The sequence below is a fragment of the Rana temporaria genome, chromosome 2 (assembly GCF_905171775.1).
Source record: "Rana temporaria chromosome 2, aRanTem1.1, whole genome shotgun sequence".
Lineage (NCBI taxonomy): Eukaryota > Metazoa > Chordata > Amphibia > Anura > Ranidae > Rana > Rana temporaria.
In genome coordinates this window covers 265,567,245-265,585,366 of record NC_053490.1, presented here as the reverse complement: position 1 = coordinate 265,585,366, position 18,122 = coordinate 265,567,245, and the positions used below count along the sequence as shown (strand labels likewise).

Here is an 18,122-nt window from a genome sequence, read left to right as displayed (position 1 = left end):
TGTAACTTTTTGGACTATGAGGCCTAAAATTAAAAATATTGTGCTGCACTAAACCAAGTAAATATAGTGCAAAGACTGGAGAAATATCAAAAAGGCAATTTAACATTAAAAACCTAGGAAAGTGAGAAAATACTATTTTGATGTGGTGATCCTATTTTTCAGTGGAAAATCAAATTAATCAGTGCATCCTCAACTAGTGTAATAATAAACCATCACCAAAAATGTATGTATGAAGGTTTACCAGTGTTCCTTGAAATGTCATAACTCGCATGAACAGAAGCTCCCTGGCACACTGTTGGACACACAACTTGATAGAAGATCAAATGTAAAACCGTCCAAAGATAGATTATTCTCACGTTAAAGGAGTTGTAAAGGAAATATTTTTTTGCCTAAAATGTCTGCACGGTAGACAGACAGAATAATGTAATGATTCTGTTAAAAAACGAGTAAATACCTATTAAATTCCTTCATTTATATCACCTCCGGCATTCTAGTTTCTGCTCTCTCATTCACTTCCTGGTTTGTGGCGCTCGTTCATGTAAGAACTACATTTCCCAGTATGAATTGCGGCACGCCCAGTAATTCACACCTCCCTTGAAGTCTCTAACACGTAGAGAGCGTCCTGACGCACATATGTAGTTCCCAGGAGGGGGCGAGCACGTCACTGACCACCGCAGTAAAGCCTCCCGTCACGGTGGTGAGTAACAATCAGACAAGCAGGAAGTGAACAGAGAAGAAATAGAGCAACTTCTGAGCAAAAGCGAACAATGAGGAAGTGAAAAGAGGAATGTCTGCAGGTAAAGGATGCTTATTATGGAAACATTTTTTTTCCTTTACATTACCTTTTAGGGTAAGGCTACTTTCATACTGGGGCGGGGGCATTATTTGGCGGCACTTTACTGCTGTAATAGCGGTGCTTTTCAGCCCCTAGCGGGGTGCCTTTGTCCTCTGCTTGCCGCCAAATAAAGGGTTAAAAGCGCACCGCCCCAGTGTGAAAGCACTCAAACTCTCACACTGGGGCTGCAGGGGAGGCGTTTTTCAGTCGCTTTACAGGTGCTATTTTTAGCCCTGAAAAACACAGTATGAATGGGGTCTAAAAGAGAACTCCCCTGGGCCAATTGCCAAGACTTCCCCCTGATGCCACTTGCCACTCAAAAAAAGCATACAAATTTATTTCTCCATAGTGTAGAGCTACACGATTAGTCGCTGAAAAATCATGATCTCCATTCAACCCTCCACACGATCTTAATCCAGCATTTCCACGATTCATGTAACAAGTGCAGAGCAGTTCCCTGCTCACAGCCATAAACATTGCTGCTTTTTTTTTTTTTTTTTTTTTTTATTGACAACCACTGAAAGATAAAAAGAAACCTTGTATCTTTCTGTTCATTCACAGATCAAAGGGATGAACTTTGGTCTGAAAATTAGGTCAGTTTAACCACTTAAAGTGGAGTTGCACCCAAAAGTGGAACTTCCGCTTATTAGTCTACCTCCCCCTCTGGTGCCATCCCACGAAAAGTTATAAGTCAGCCGCTATTCATACTGGGCCGTTTTTAAGGATAAAAATAGCACCTGTAAAGCGACTGAAAAACGCCTCCCCTGCAGCCCCATTGTGAGAGTCTGAGTGCTTTCACACTGGGGCGGTGCGCTTGCAGGACGTTAGTAAAAGTCCTGCAAGCAGCATCTTTCAGCACTTTGCGGGTGCTTTTAACCCTTTATTCACCCGCAAGTAGGGGACAAAGGCGCCCCGCTAGGGGCTAAAAAGCACCGCTATTACAGCGGTAAATCGCCGCCAACTTGCATGCATGCAACAGAATACTAAACGTGCAAGTGGTTAGCATGTCTCTTCTGTAATAAAACAGAAAGGAAACTTTAAAGGGCAATGACTCCAAGAGGACGTATACAAATCTAGTTAAGTATTCTTTTTTTTTTGCTGTAAACATATAAAAGACACAGCATTGGTTGTGTCATACAAAACACAAAAATAAATAAAAGGTTTGTAGCATATAAGTATAAGGGCCCTTTCACACCAGCGGACCTAATGTCCGTTTTTTCATCCATCCGTTTATGGATGAAAAAGGAACATACATGTATCCCTATGGGATAGCGTGTGTCAGCGGATAAACATCCGCTGACACCCGATCTCATCGGTGTCTAGGGTTGCCACCTGTCCAGGATTCACCCGGACAGTTCGGGTTTGGGATCTTGTGTCTGGGTTTCAGTCTGCCTGAAACCCGGACACATTATTTGTCCTGAGCTGTGGCTCCCCAAGTAACTGAGGTAGTCACACAAAAATATGTTGCCATTCGGGAGATGCGGGCCGCTGTCTGGGGGCAGGTTTGGCATCACTGAGGGGGAGCCACGATTTCAGCAAGAGCAGTTTGGCCACACCCACTGTTTTCCGCAGCACGCTGCATTACCACTGTCCTTGAGGCACCCAAAGGTGCCCCAGGTCTTTTATTATCCTATTGTGTATACTTCGGAAAAAAAACGTGCCCTGTGCCGCTAAAGTGTTTGGGTTTGACTTGAAGAAAAGGTGGCAACCCTATCGGTGTCCGCTATGCTCCGATTCTGCAGACGGAGGAAAATCCTTTTTTCCCATCCCCCCCCCCCATAGAGGAGAGCGGAGATCTGACAGGACCGGCGCGTTGTCGGTCCCGGTCCTGGCGGAAAAAAAATCGAACAAATAGATTTTTTTTAAAATGGGAATCGATGTGGCCTACCAACTCGATTTTTTAATTTCCCAGCCCTAAAACACGCATGGAGAAACACATCAGGAACGCAGAAATTGTGTGTGTGTGTGTGTGTGTGTGAACTGGTCCTAACTGTTGCTAAAGTGGTTGTAAACACTTGCATATACTGGGTGAAGCTGGCCTCAGGTGATACACAGAGATGAAACAAATCCTCCTATGTAAGTTGTACCTGTTTATCTGCAACCCTTTCTTATCTACATCCGTTCAAAGTGTAGAATTTATAAGCTTGCCAAGAGTTCAGAAAAAGGGGCATAGAGCTGAATCGCACTCTGCAGAGCTTAGTGAGGAGAAGTCTGAGAGCTGATTGGGGGAGAGAGACACACCCCCATCACACAGCTCACAGGAAAGGAGCTGAAATCGGCTGGAAAGCCCTCCCCTGTCACAATCTTTCTATTTTTGTCAGGGAAACTTGTCAGAAATGATCCATGCCTGATAGCAGAAGAACAAAGAAGCAGAAAGAAATGACACTTGTTGCTCTAGATTGAGACAGAAACACACTTTAAAAGGATACACTTGGTTCATATTTCATGTCTGCGGTTAACATCCACTTGAAAACGGGTACATTGGAGGTATACCATGAACCAAACTGTTAAGCCATTACATGGCTGGTGGCATAGCTGATTACATTTGCAGGTAAAACAGAGGCTAAGATGACACCTTCCTTGCCTGTAAAGGATGCTAGGATTTAGCTTTAAAGTACTTGAACCTTGTTCTCTGTGGCACAGCCAAGTACTGTAAGACCCAACCGCCAATTTGAATCTGCTGCCATTTTCTCTGCTTGAGCATTTTGTCAAGTGTGCATGCCAGAATGTGTGAGCCAGCCGCCAAATCTATGAATGTATTCACAGCCTGCTCATCTATGAAATGACATTTGGTGTCTGACTGACACAATTGTACAACTTTGCATTTCGTGATAAGTAGTCATGCTAACATAGCCGATATTTAAGCTGCTTCTCTTTGGTCCTTGAGTATTCCTGGAGGTTTTAGGTTGTCCCTTTTTTTGCTTTTTAGCAGAATGTCTGCCACCAAGGTGTTTAAAGGACACTTGCTCTTGCAGCTACAGGCAAAATCTTCTATTGTAGACTTAAAGGGGTTGTAAAGGTACAATTTTTTTTTTTCCTAAATGGCTTCCTTTACCTTAGTGCAGTCCTCCTTCACTTACCTCATCCTTCCATTTTGCTTTTAAATGTCCTTATTTCTTCTGAGAAATCCTCACTTCCTGTTCTTCTGTCTGTAACTCCACACAATAATGCAAGGCTTTTTCCTTGGTGTGCAGTATCGTGCTCGCCCCCTCCCTTGGACTACAGGAGAGTCAGGACGCCCACTAACGCACAGCTCCTTTCTCTATCTGCAACGTAGAGAGCGTCCTGACTCTCCCGTAGTCCAAGGGAGGGGGCGAGCATGACACTCCACACCAGGGAGAAAGCCTTGCATTATTGCGTGGAATTACAGACAGAAGAACAGGAAGTGAGGATTTCTCAGAAGAAAAATAAGGACATTTAAAAGCAAAATGGAAGGATGAGGTAAGTGAAGGAGCACTAAGGTAAAGGAAGCTATTTAGGAAAAAAATAAATGTACCTTTACAACCCCTTTAATTTGCACAGTGTGCAAGGCTGGGCTTAAACCTAGAATCCTGATTGTTTGTTTACTATGCACAGTTGCACCAGATTCTGTGTGCACTACTGCTTATCCGCCCACTGCTTCTGAGCTGGAAATTGTTGTGGTGGTGGGGGGACAGTGTTATTTACAGGGAAAATGCCAAGTCAAGATTTAGAAAAAAAATATTTTCTCAGAGATTCTATATTTCTGATTCAAGAATGGAGAAGATGATTCTAAAGCTGGACATATAGGGGGGTTATTTACTAAATGCAAATCTACTTTTTACTACAAGTGCAAACTGCAAATGCACTTGGAAGTGCAGTCCCTGTAAATCTGAGGGGTAGATCTTAAATGAGGGGAAGCTCTGCTGATTTTATTATCCAATCATGTGCAGGCTAAAATTCTGTTTTTTATTTTCCTTGTATGTCCCCCTCAGATCTACAGTGACTACACTTCCAAGTGCAATTTCAAGTGCAAAGTGGGTTTGCCTTTAGTAAATAATGTCCGCAGACTCTTAAAGGGGTGTTCCAGTCATTTTTAATGTTTATTAAAAGTCAGCAGCTGGCTTTTAATAAACATGCACTCACCTGCTCCACGTTTCAGCGACGCGCCGGCCGGGGGTCCGCTCCTCTCCCCCCCTCTCCGGCCGGTGTCTTCATTCTAAGTGTGGGCACCCGGCCGTGACCGTTTTCGGCTTCACGGTCGGGCACCCACTGCGCATGCGCGAGCGGCGCTGCGCCATCCGATTGGACAGGCCATTGCCTAGGACCTGTCACGTGTCCCAGGCGATTGCCTACAGGAAGGGGCTGCCAAAAGGCGATTAGACTATTCGCCTTTGCAGCCCCTCGGTGGAAGGAGGAGGTGGGACAGGAAGTCCCACTCCTCCTGAAGCCCCCACTTCCCCCCCAAAAAAATGACATGCCAAATGTGGCATGTAAGGGGGCGAGGAGTGGATTAAGCAGAAGTTCCACTTTTGGGTGGAACTCCGCTTTAATGTATGGCCAGCTTTACTGTTACATTGTGCTGCTAAGGCAACATATGCACAAAGAGAGAGATTTACTAAAGCTGGTGTAGCTGTGCATGGTAATTGCTTCACTTAACGCTGTTGCTGTGCGCTACCATATTGAAGAAGCCCCTTGTTCTGTTCTTTGGCATTGAATCTAGGACTGGTTAGGAAAAGATGGCTAGAGTGTATATTCAGGAACTCGGTGGGGGAGATTTACAAAAACTGGTGCATAGTGACCAATCGACTTCTGACTTCAGCTTGTTCAGTTAAGCTTTGTCAATAAAACCTGGAAGCTGATTGGTCACTATGCAGAGCTGCATCAGATTCTGTGTGCACCAGTTTTAGTAAATCCCCCCCAATGGCTTTCCTTGGAGACTGGTGCTGAGATAAGGATGGGTGAACAGTGATATTTGCGTACAATGTGTATGGGAGATTTTTTTGGGCATTTATATGTACTCCGGTTTCTGCCTTTATAACTAGACAGACTTTTGCAAGTCTATGCATTAAGATAACCACATAATTTGTGTGCCATTCGCTAAGTGCTGTCTGCATGTGGTAATGCAGTTAAACAAAAAACCGACAACGGTGAAAGCGATCCGTGGCAGCATTGATGGGCATGAAAATAATCATTTCAGGGACATTATGTAAAAACGTTACTGGTGGCTGTGCTGCTGAATCTCAAATCTGAGCAGATACACTAAACAGCAGACATGGGAGAGTGCTAAATCTTGGGGCTAGAGGAAAGACTGCTGTGAGTCTTTGCACATTTGTATTCAGAACAACCACAGCATATAAATGTCTCTAAATCCTGCTTAAAGTACTTTATGAACACAGTTTGAATGTTTTTTTCTATCTTTTATTGAATAATGATTGATAAGTTACTGCTATTGAAATGCAGAGCACAAATATTTGGAAATCCAAAGAGTAAGCGAGAAGAAGCTCTTGAAATATTTTAAACCCTGTTTAGCGGTTAAGCTGTTGTCTGTATAACGTGTAGGAGATTAATCCACTATTGCTTGTAGTTGGTTGGAAAAAAAAAATAAAAAAAAAATATATTTAACATGTATATGTATTGTATATGGGATTTGGCCTAATTAGGGTATTACATAAAGACCCCATTCACATCTAGGCGTTTTTACGCCTGTAGCGCTACGCCTCTGCCGCCAGAGGGCTGGAAATACATGTCCCTCTATGGCAGTGTTTCTCAATTCCAGTCCTCAGGCCCCCCCAACAGGTCAGGTTTTCAGGATTGCCATTATTTTGCACAGGTGATTTGATCAGTTTCACTGCCTTAGTAATCACCACAGCCTTTTCATCTGAGGGAAATCCTGAAAACCTGACCTGTTGGGGGGGCCTGAGGACCGGAATTGAGAAACACTGCTCTATGGAGATGGTTCACATCTCCACGCCGGACGCCTGTCGCCTGCGGCGTGAAAAAAGGTCCCGGACCTTTTTTTCAGGCGTCTTCGAGCGTTCGGCTAGGAGATGGCAATCATCTCCATAGAGGGGGTCATCTTGGGGCACATCTAGGCGGACAATACCCGCGTTTTGTCGCCGCAAATCGCGGTACAAAACGCCGCTATTTTTACCGCGATTTGCGGCGACAAAACGCCGCGATTTCGTCCGTCTAGATGTGAATGCACCCTAAGCCTCAAGTCCTTTGTTTTGCAACAGATGCAAATTCAGTCTTTGTTTGACTTTCTATTGCAGAAGTATTCAAATAACAAACCACATTGTTTCCTTGCTTGCTATATTAGAAATTTGATGCCATGCCATTACGTGTGATATTCTAGGCGTCCAGTAATCTTCCTATACTAATGTGATCGTCTGGCTTGTGGACAAATGTAAATGGATGTTGTCTGCTGAATACTGCTATGCAGGATCATATTTTGACAGTACAGCTCTTACACACGTCAGGCTTAATGTAGCTAAAGGGCCAGTCCACCCAAACGAATTTCAGTTTTTGGAACGTTCTGGGGAGTTAAAAGGGGGCCAGTCCACCTAAAACCGAAACCTCTCAATTAAAGGAATAGTATAGCCAAACTTGTTGGCTCGTTTTGCACTCCTGTGCACCGTTTTCAGCTGAATCCCGCTGTCGGTTAAGGTCACAGAGCCAGTCCAGGCTTTTGAAGAATCGCGATCATATAGTCCAGGGATATGCAATTAGCGGACCTCCAGCTGTTGCCAAACTACAAGTCCCATGAGGCATAGCAAGACTCTGACAGCATCAAGCATGACACCCAGAGGCAGAGGCATGATGGGACTTGTAGTTTGGCAACAGCTGGAGGTCCGCTAATTGCATATCCCTGATATCGTCTATATCTGCTCACATGCCTGGACTGGCACCCGGCTCAACCTCTCAGCGAGGGCGGGGGCGGAGCAGAGAGCTGGTGACAGTCGGGGCTCTCTGCTCAGGAAGCTATGAGAACCAAGCGACCTGCGGTGTTGGATCGCGCTGTTCTAAAGCCTCAATATTTTTACTTTTATGCATTAAGGTAAAAAAACTTTTCTGCTGCAGGATCCCACAAGTCCTGCCTTTAATCTTACCTGAGACCAATCAAGTGACGTGCACAAGAGCAACAGCTCTCGCCGCTGTCTCCTTCCTAATTGGACAAATAACTGGGCCATTGGCTCCCACTGCTGTCAATCCAGTAATGAGGGGGCGGGGCCAGTCTTGCTGTCTGTGTCAATAGACGCAGCAACGAGGCTCAGGAGCAAGCATGCACAAGTGCCCCCATGGGAAGCGGCACTGGATAGAGAGGAGGAGCCAGGAGTGCTGGCGGGGGACTCGGGAAGAGGAGGTTCAGGGCCACTCTGTGTAATTTTGTTGCACAGAGCAGGTAAGTATAGAGATGTTTGTTGTGTGTGTGTGTGTGTGTTTTTTTTTTATATATTGCGTTAACCATCTGGCCTTAAGCAAAATGAGGTCTGGGTGGTGGCTTTATCGTTCTGAATGGACATCGTATGACGCTCTCTCATAACATGCAGCAGCGCCAGCTATCACTGGCTGTGTCCACCGGACACAACCGATAACTGATTAGTGTCCTGGCTCGCTGCTGGTACCATGTGACCACAGCAGGTCACATGACAGTTGTAAACAATGGATGTCCTCCTTTTATGCCATCCATTGTGTACAATTGTGTTGCTGGCTGTGATTGATCAATATGATCACATGGTACAGACAGGGCCAATCAAAGCCCATCTGTACCATGTGATTAGCTTTGACCTATTGATAATCACAACAAAACAAACTGAATGAATACATTTCATTCAGTAAAATGCTTGTTTATAGCAATGTAATAACACTGCTATACGCGATCATGTGTAAAAAAAAAAAAAAAACGATCTTGATCACTTCTCCAGAGTAGTACAATGCTACTGTGGTAACATTATATTGCTCTGGTCACAATGTGTGAAAAAAATGTAATAATAAAAAAAAAAATGTAATAAAAATATTCCTTGGCTCCTGCTGCTGTCAATCAAAATCAGTCAGCCAATCAGGAGATAGAGGGGGGGGCCGGGCCAGGGCTCCATGCCTGAATGGACACAGGGAGCTGTGACTCGGCTCGATGCCCCCATAGCCAGCTGCTTGCTGTGGGGTCACTCAACAGGAGGGAGGGGCCAGGAGCACAGACGAGGGGGCCGAGAAGAGGAGGTTCTGGCCTGCTCTGTGCAAAACCACTGCACAGAGCAGGCAAGTATAACATGAATGTAAAGTCTCTGGCGTTTTCTATAAAAATAACAATCACTTTAAGAACAGCAGAAAAAAAATCAGGTCACCTGCCTTATCAGAAAGGTCTGTGCTGTTTGACATAGCTGTGTAATTCTGGGGCCTGGGTAGACAAAAATACAATTAAAACCACTCTTGTATATGTATTTTATCTGTGTTTTTTAGCCGTTTTCCTGGAGCTCAGTAAAGTGAAAGTTCAGAAAAGGGGAATAGTGTACAGATAAGTAGTTCTAGTTTCATTTTTTAATTTTATGTTGCAGCTTACCAATTCTTAGATGTGATGACTGCATTAGTCTCCTTTTTTAGGCTTGCCTTCTTTTATTTTCACCTGGTAATCCAGCCAGCAAGTCTGTTGTTCACAGCACAAACTCTCTAAATAAAACCTTTTATTATGAACCAGTTTGAAAGTTATGATATACAGATAGATAAAACCATTTTCCTGTAAATGAAATAATGATATATTTTTAAGTGAAGTACAGTTACACTTTTATTGACATTTTTTACTTTGCTTGAGATGAGAATGTACGATTAAGGGAGTACTTTATTTATAATTTTATATAAGCTATTGTTTTATACAGATGCTTCAAGACCTAACTTGAAGTTGGGTCGCCACACTTTAAACTAATCTGTAAAAAAAAATGTGTGCCATGTTGTGTTGGTCTGTGCCAGTGATGGTGAACCTTGGCACCCCAGATGTTTTGGAACTACATATCCCATGATGCTTGTGCAGTGTAGTTGAGCATCATGGAAAATGTAGTTCCAAAACATCAGGGGTGCCAAGGTCTGCCATCGCTGGTCTATGCCATAAAATAAATTTTGCGTTTTTGGTTGTGACACTTGAAAATTTCAAGGGGGTATGGCTCCTTTTTCAAGGCACTTTAGATATGCTAAGGCCTAGGGAATCCATCAATGAGTTGCAATAAACTACAGAAGGGTAATCTCAATATGTACGTGCAACTTTTGGTGTAAAAGAGTGTATGTACCAAGTTAAAGTGGTTGTAAACCCTTATATACCTAGTGAAGTGACTGGCTTCAGGTAATACAGAGATAAAACAAATCCTGTGCCAGACAAATGACCACCCCTCAATGTTCGTTATGCAGCAGGGAAGCCGCTCGGCACAGGATTTGGAAGACAGTGGCAATTGCTGTAGTAACAAAGACTACTACAGTGATTTCCAGATTCCACTGAGATCCCACAAATATGGCATGCATGCGTTTGTTGGTTCAAGATGGTGCAATGTATAGCAAAGAATCGCCCCATTTTAAAGTAATCACATTTTGTTGCTTTGCAGCCTGAAATTAAAAGGGTCATAAAGGTTTGTTTTTATTTTCTAAAATAGTTCCTTTAACTGCTTGCCGACCAGCCGCGGCAGTTATACGGAGGCAGGTCGGCTCCCCTGCGCGAGAGCCCGTAGCTATACGTCGGCTCTCGCGCACGCCACTAGGGGCGCGTGCTCGCCTCCGACTCCTGTGCTCGCTCCCGTGCCCGGCGGGCGTGATCGCTGCCGGGCACACGCGATCGCTTGTTACAGAGCGAGGACCGGGAGCTGTGTGTTGACACCAGGGCTGTGGAGTCGGAGTCGAGGAGTCGGGGGAAATTTTGGGTACCTGGAGTCGGAGTCGGCAAACAATGCACCGACTCCGACTCCTACTAAATTTAGATTGGAATAGAAAAAAAAAAAAAAGCAAGTTTAAATGTCCCAATTCACAAAAAGTTATAATTAATGACTTCTCTACTGTAAGAATAAAGACCAATGCATGCAGTGCCTCACGTAACCGCAAAACGAACACGTTAAGTGACCGTGAAGAAGCATGCTTTTCATGTGCTTCACTATATGGCACGCAACGCACAATTAGGAGCTGCAATACTTATACTTTCCATAGTGTTGTGTTCTGCTTTTACAGGGAACGCATGTTAGAGAACCAGTAAGTGTCCAAATAAAAAAATTCCAACAGGAGTTTTATAAAGCACTAAAAGAAGTTGAAAAGTATGATCGCTCATCAAAACTTATTGTTGAAGAAGCCATCCTTGTTTATCCAGAGATCGTTAGTGATGTGGCCAGAATAGTTACTGCAATGCCACCCACCCAAGTCAGTGTCGAAAGATTATTTTCAGCCCTAAAAATAATAAAGCCCTGGTTCACACTGGGTACGATTTGGAACGATTTGAGATGCGATTTGACATGTCAAATCGCATCTCAAATCGGCGGCAATTGTCGGCAATGGCACTGTCCTAATCAGTGCGACGCCGCATCTGCGATTTCAAAAAGTAGTTCCTGTACTACTTTTTGCGATTTCGGGCCGCAATTTACATTAAATTGCAGCCAAAATCGCGGCAAAATCGCAGCCGTGAAATCGCGGTAAAATCACGTATTTTACCGCGATTTTGAATTCGCAGCAGTGTGAACCTAGGCTCAGTCTGACTTAAGAGCCTCTATGAAAGAGGATCTGGCAGAGGCAATTCTCTTCCTTAGAACTCTACATTGCATTTATTTGCATTTGCTAAGCCTATAACTACATTTCAAGATTAATATAAACCATTTCTAGGTTTTGCAGATTTTGTTTTTGGTTCATTATAGATAAGCTTTGTTTTTGTTCTAAAACAACCAAATAATGTGGTTTGTATTTTTGAACTGGTAAAGATCCTGTTTATGCCTGCTGCTACTATCCAGCCACTTGATTGTTTTCATTGTGTTTTGTCTTTTGCTTAAACTGTGCAATACAGTAGACTGTTGGCTTCCCAGCCAGTAGTCCTGTGGTAGGTTGCGTTTCTTTCCCTCAAGGAATGTATAAAATACATTCGCATATTAATACAGAGGAGTCGGAGTCGGGGAGTCGGAGTCGGAAGTACATAAAACTGAGGAGTCGGAGTCGGAACATTTATCTACCGACTCCACAGCCCTGGTTGACACACAGCTCCCGGTCCTGTCAGAGAGAGAAATGCTGATCTGCTAATCTTCTGTTCATACAATGTATGATCAGAAGATCAGTAATTTCCCCTAGTGAGGCCACCCCCCCCTACAGTTAGAACACACCCAGGGAACATACTTAACCCCTTCCCCGCCCCCTAGTGTTAACCCCTTCACTGCCAGTGGCATTTTTATAGTAATCCAATGCATTTTTATAGCACTGATCGCTATAAAAATGCCAATGGTCCCAAAAATGTGTCAAAAGTGTCCGCCATAATGTCGCAGTACCGAAAAAAAAAAAATCGCTGATTGCCGCCATTACTAGTAAAAAAAAAATATTAATAAAAATGCCATAAAAATACCCCCTGTTTTGTAAACGCTATAACTTTTGCGCAAACCAATCAATAAACGCTTATTTCGATTTTTTTTTTTTTTTTTTTAGGAAAATATGTAGAAGAATACGTATCGGCCTGAACTGAGGGGAAAAAAACGTTTTTTTTTTATATATTTTTGGGGATATTTATTATAGCAAAAAGTAAAAAATATTATTTTTTTTCAAAATTGTCGCTCTATTTTTGTTTATAGCGCAAAAACTAAAAACCGCAGAGGTAATCAAATACCACCAAAAGAAAGCTCTATTTGTGGGGAAAAAAGAACGCCAATTTTGTTTGGGAGCCACGTCGCATGACCGCGAAATTGTCAGTTAAAACGACGCAGTGCCGAATCGCAAAAAGTGCTCTGGTCTTTGACCAGCAATATGGTCCGGGGTTAAGTGGTTAAGCTAGTGCATTGTTGGTTCACTTACCGTTTCCTTCGATTTCCCTTCTAAATGTTTTTTTTTCTTTGTCTGAATTTCTCACTTCCTGTTTCTCCTCAGTAAGCTTGCCCCCATCATCCGAGCCGTTCTCGCTGGGGGTTAGTCAGCAAGGACAGTTTACTGAGGAGGAACAGGAAGTGAGAAATTCAGACAAAGGGAAAAAAAACATTTAGAAGGAAATGGTAAGTGAACCAACAATGCACTAGCTTAAAGGAACCCATTTAGAAAATAAAAAACGTAACTTTACAACCCCTTTTAAGACAGACACAGTTTTATGTTTTATCCAGCTGTATTTACTCAGTACAGCTTATAACATCCAAGCGAAAGATGGAACACCAACATGTCAGAAAAAAGTTTAAAAAATCCAAAAACAAAATCACAGAGTTGGTGGGGAAAAAGGATCACCCCCTCCTGAAAATGATTTGTGAACTCCATCAGTTGTAGCTCATCACCGTCTCAATAGCAAACAAAGCCATTTGACTTTCAACTTTGATCAGCTGTGGTCATTTTGATTAGTTCAGCATGAAAAGAGCTTTTCTGGAGAATTTCACTCCTTGGTAGTGCAACTGAAACAATCAACTATGGGTGGGAAGGCAAGATGTCCGGGATACAGTTGTGGACAGACACAGGTCAAGGAGATGGATACAAAAAAATGTCAAAGGTTTTATCAATGCCTAGAAGCACAACGAAGTCTATTATTAAGAAGTAGAAGACATTTGGTACAACACAGACCCTCCCTGGATCAGGACTTTGCTCCAAATTGGATGGAAGAGGAAACTGGTCAGAGAGGCTACCAAGAGGCCTACATCAACTCTGAGGAAGTTACAGGAATTTATGACAGAGTGGTCACTGTGTGTATGTGACAACAATATCACACATTCTCCACAAATGGAGCTTGTATGGAAGGAGTGGCAAGTAAAAAGCCACTCAAAGGTCACATGCAGTCACGAAACACACCTTGAAGATTCTGAGGCCACCTGGAAAAAGGTGTTTTGGTCAGATGAGACTAAAATGGAATTTTTTAGCCTCAACACAAATAATTAGCTAGATTCAGGTAGGGGCGCGCAACTTTAAGGCGGCGTAGCGTATCATATTTACGCTATGCCGCCTTAAGTCAGAGAGGCAAGTGCTGTATTCACAAAGTACTTGCCTCCTAACTTACGGCGGCGTAGCGTAAATGCGGCGGGCGCATGCGCGCCTAATTCAAAATAGGCTGAGGGGGCGTGTTTTATGATGATTTGCTTTGACCTGACGTGATTGACGTTTTTTTGGAACGGCGCATGCGCCGCCCGCCTACATTTGCCAGTGTGCATTGCGGCTAAGTACGCCGCACGGTCCTATTGATTTCGACGTAAACGTAAATGACGTAAATCCCTATTCACGGACGACTTACACAAGCAACGTAAAATTTTCGAAGCGGGAACGGCGGCCATACTTTAACATTACTATTCCAACTATTTGATGGAATAACTTTAGGCCTGATAAAGCGTTACGTAAACGGCGTATCTGTACTGCGTCGGCCGGGCGTACGTTCGTGAATAGGCGTATCTAGTGATTTACATATTCTACGCCGACCGCAATGGAAGCGCCACCTAGCGGCCAGCCTAAATATTGCACCCTAAGATAGGACGGCGCAAGCCGTCGTATCTGAGATAGGTTTAAGTGTATCTCTGTTTGAGAATACACTTAAACTTAGGTCGACGCAGATTTCGAGTTAGGTCGGCGTATCTACTGAAAGCACCCAACCCAAAGCACACAGCAAAAATGAGCACACATTGGTTGAAGGAGAACAAATGTGAATGTCCTTGCATGGCCTAGTCAGAGCCCAGACCTAAACTCCATTGGAAATCTGTGGAATGAATTGAAAACTGAAGTCCACAAACAGTAATAACTCCATACCTGAAGTGATTTTTAGTATTCATGTACCAGAATTTTAGGTTGATCTGTATTAAAAATTCCCCCCCATTTGCATGGCATTCTTGTCAGACTTTTTTTGTTTCTGTTTTATATAGCGTGTCTCTCACTTACTCCTTTTTTTAGTCTCTTCCTATTGGCTGTTTCATGACCACCTACAGAACGTGTGTTGCTTCCATAAATAGAGGCTTTGCTTTTCCTACTGCTGAATGCGATGTCTTTTCTTCTGTGAAACTCATTTGGATAAAGCTGCTCGCTGCTTACACGTTTATTTATAGTCCTTGAATTCATTGCCTTGGAGAGCGTTCTCCTGGAAATAGACTGGTGTTGCTTTATTGGAATCATATTTTTTGTGATTGATTTATCCTTGTGCAGTTTTTTTTCTGTAGGTCTTTTAGGGGACTACCTATGGAGTGGTTAATCATATTTGACTCCTTGTAATGTGCTGATCTAGATTTACACAGAGGACCAAGGGATGTCACTATGGGCTGCAGCAGTAAAAGGCTATTTAGAATACGATTGCAAACAAATTGCTATTTGGTAATCACTAGTCGCTATAAAAAAGCAATTGCAAGCAAAATGGATACATGATTGTGCAGAAGTATTTATCTGCCCTTTTTTTTTTTTCTTTTCCACGTATTTTTATACAGTAAAGCAGCACTTTGCATAATTGTTGGTTTGATGCAGGAAATAGTCTGTCTATGGTATTGTCTGTCTTCATTCTGGACAACAAACTAAACACAACTCGCAGTATAGGTAGACCCATGAGCATCATCTCTTCCTTATTCCTTTGAGAAACCTGATTATTACGTGACATTACCTTATTTAAAGGAAAAACAAAACTCTACTACACGCTGCGTTCTGCCTTTATATAAAGCTGGTCTTTGGTGCAGTCTTGTGACATCAGAGTCCTCTTCCTTCTGTTTTTCCTTTGCGTTTAAAAGCAGAACTGGTGTACAAAAATACTAGCAGGTATTCTTTAATTGCAGAAGTAACTGTGTGCCTTTCTCTGCAAACAAAGCTGCTTGTCTGCTAGCTAGTTTCTTAAGGATTATATACTAAAGCCTCGTACACATGATCCGATTGTTGGCAGGGGATTGTCTGATGACAGACTGTTGGCCTAAAATCCCACCATTAGTACGCTCCTTCAGACAATTGTTCAACTTTCGGCCAACAAATGTTGGATGGCAGGCTAGTAAATTTTCAGCGGACAGCGGTCAGATTTTCTGATCGTCTGTACAAAAGTCTGTCGTATAAGTACAAACATGCATGCTCGTTATCAGTGCTCACCAAACACGACATTAGCAGAAGGTGTCCAAAGGGTGGTGCTCAAGGGCTGAAATTCTACCTAGTACGTCACTACGTTTGTTTGTGTGTGTGTTGGCCGACAATTGTGTGCCATTAGTATGCAAGACAAAATCCAGGCACACGCCCTTTTGACAAAAGTCTGACGCTCGGTTGGTCAAAGATCAGATTGTGTGTACAAGGCTTAAGTCGCACATGCACAGCTCAGTGTACAATCTTGGCATGTGTTTGTGTATCCCATGCCAGCCAATCAAGATGGCTGAAGACATTGAATCTAAAAGAAGACCAGGTGAAGAGATCAGCCACAGCAATAAGGTAGAGTGCACAAGTTGTATGGCTGGAGAGGAATCTTTGGCAGATACCTACATCGTTCCACTCCACCGTCCGTTGAAATTCACTGGTATAGATAACCTGGTTGCTGGGTTATTGAACATGAACATTTGCTGATTCATCTTGTGAGGTTTACTGTAGTCAATGAGGAGCTTAAATCTCAGAAAAGCCTTTGCCATATTGTACATAATTAGAGTACCGTTTTGCCGGCGTATAAGGCAACTGAGCGTATAAGACGACCCCCTAATTTTGCAGCTAAAACTTTGGATTTGAGATATGCTTGCTGTATAAGAAGACCCCCTTCAGGTGCTTCAGATGGAGGGTCCAGTTCTTCAAACCAGGGTCCGGTGGTGGATGGCGAGGTGGCCGTGGAAGGAAGAGGAGCCGAGGGGTAGCCGCATTCGGTAACATATTACTGTACGGTATACAGTATTACAGTATACCGCGCTGAGCCAATCACAGCAAGCAATGTATTCTATTAATGAAGACAAAGCCTGCTTGGATTGGCTTTGAGATTCAGAGAGGCGCAGGCTGATATACTGATATTACAACCTTTGCCAATCCTTGCAGGCTTTGTATTCATCAATAGAATACATCGCTTGCTGTGATTGGCAGAGGTTGCAGCATCATCAGCCCACGCCTCTCTGAATCTCAAAGCCATTTAGAGCAGGCTTTGTATTCATTAATAGAATACATCGCTCGCCGTGATTGGCTCAGCGTACAGTAATGCTGACAAGCCTGACATCCACATACCGGCATATAAGACGACCCCCGATTATTGGCCGTGTAATTTTGGGGTAAAAAGTCATCTTATACGCCGGAAAATACAGTAGTGGCATATGTCCAATAAAACCCAGTTCATCAACCTTAGAATGTATGTCCTTCCACTGAACTGCAGCTCTGCCATTTGATAGATGTAGTAGGGTAAAGAGTGGACTGGTTTTTGTGATCTCTTACCAATCACCATTCAGTAGCGCATTTTCTTTCAGTGACTTCTGGGTCATTTTATTTTCTCCAAATGTCATTTTTGATCATTTAAAAAAAAAAATATAGACATTTTACTCTTACCGTAGTTGTTGGTGCAGCTGTATGCAGAGCTGTTTCTTTGGTCTGCTCTTACATATGGTACGTATTTCTAGTGTAAGATTTTGGTCATGGACAAGAGCACCATATTAATTAAGGGATTAGGCAATGTAGGTTCTTATTTCTTTTTACACTGACTTTAAAGAATGTCTAGAGATCTGATTTGTTCATTAAAATTGCTATGTGCCAAGCTCCTATCTCTCTTCCTCTGAAGTATATTTAATCATTTTGTGTGCTTGCTCCGTGAGGTGATTTGTCTCTCTTCCCTTAAAGAAATAATAAAGAAGCTTTATTCAGAGATTTTGAGTCTTGTTTGAAGTCCACTGTGATATGAAGTGTCAAATTTTGTTTGAATTTGTGCCAATTCTCGGTGGTATTTTTGGGGTATATCTGGGCAGCAGCAAGAGTTAAAGGCTTGTCTATAATAATTGCCTTATATCTGGCTTCAGCAGGCTTTTTGGGAAATCCCTCTGCACGGCTCTGCTGGTTGAAGGCTTTTTGGGAAATCCCCCTGCATGACCACTGAACTTTGCCTCACAGACTACATTTTATGTAAATGCTTAAAGTGGAATAAACTCTCTGTCAACATTAACTATTTATTTGTAATACTTGTACTGCTAGCATTATTAAATAGATAGGAAGGTACAGTATAATATATTTACGTGTTTTTAATAGT

General features: G+C 42.9%; 1 protein-coding gene across 2 annotated transcripts in view; it reads left to right on the top strand.

Moving 5' to 3' along the window:
• The window catches only part of USP32 (ubiquitin specific peptidase 32), a 265,092-nt gene that overhangs the window by 45,153 nt on the left and 201,817 nt on the right, over positions 1 to 18,122 (top strand). The window lies entirely within an intron of this gene.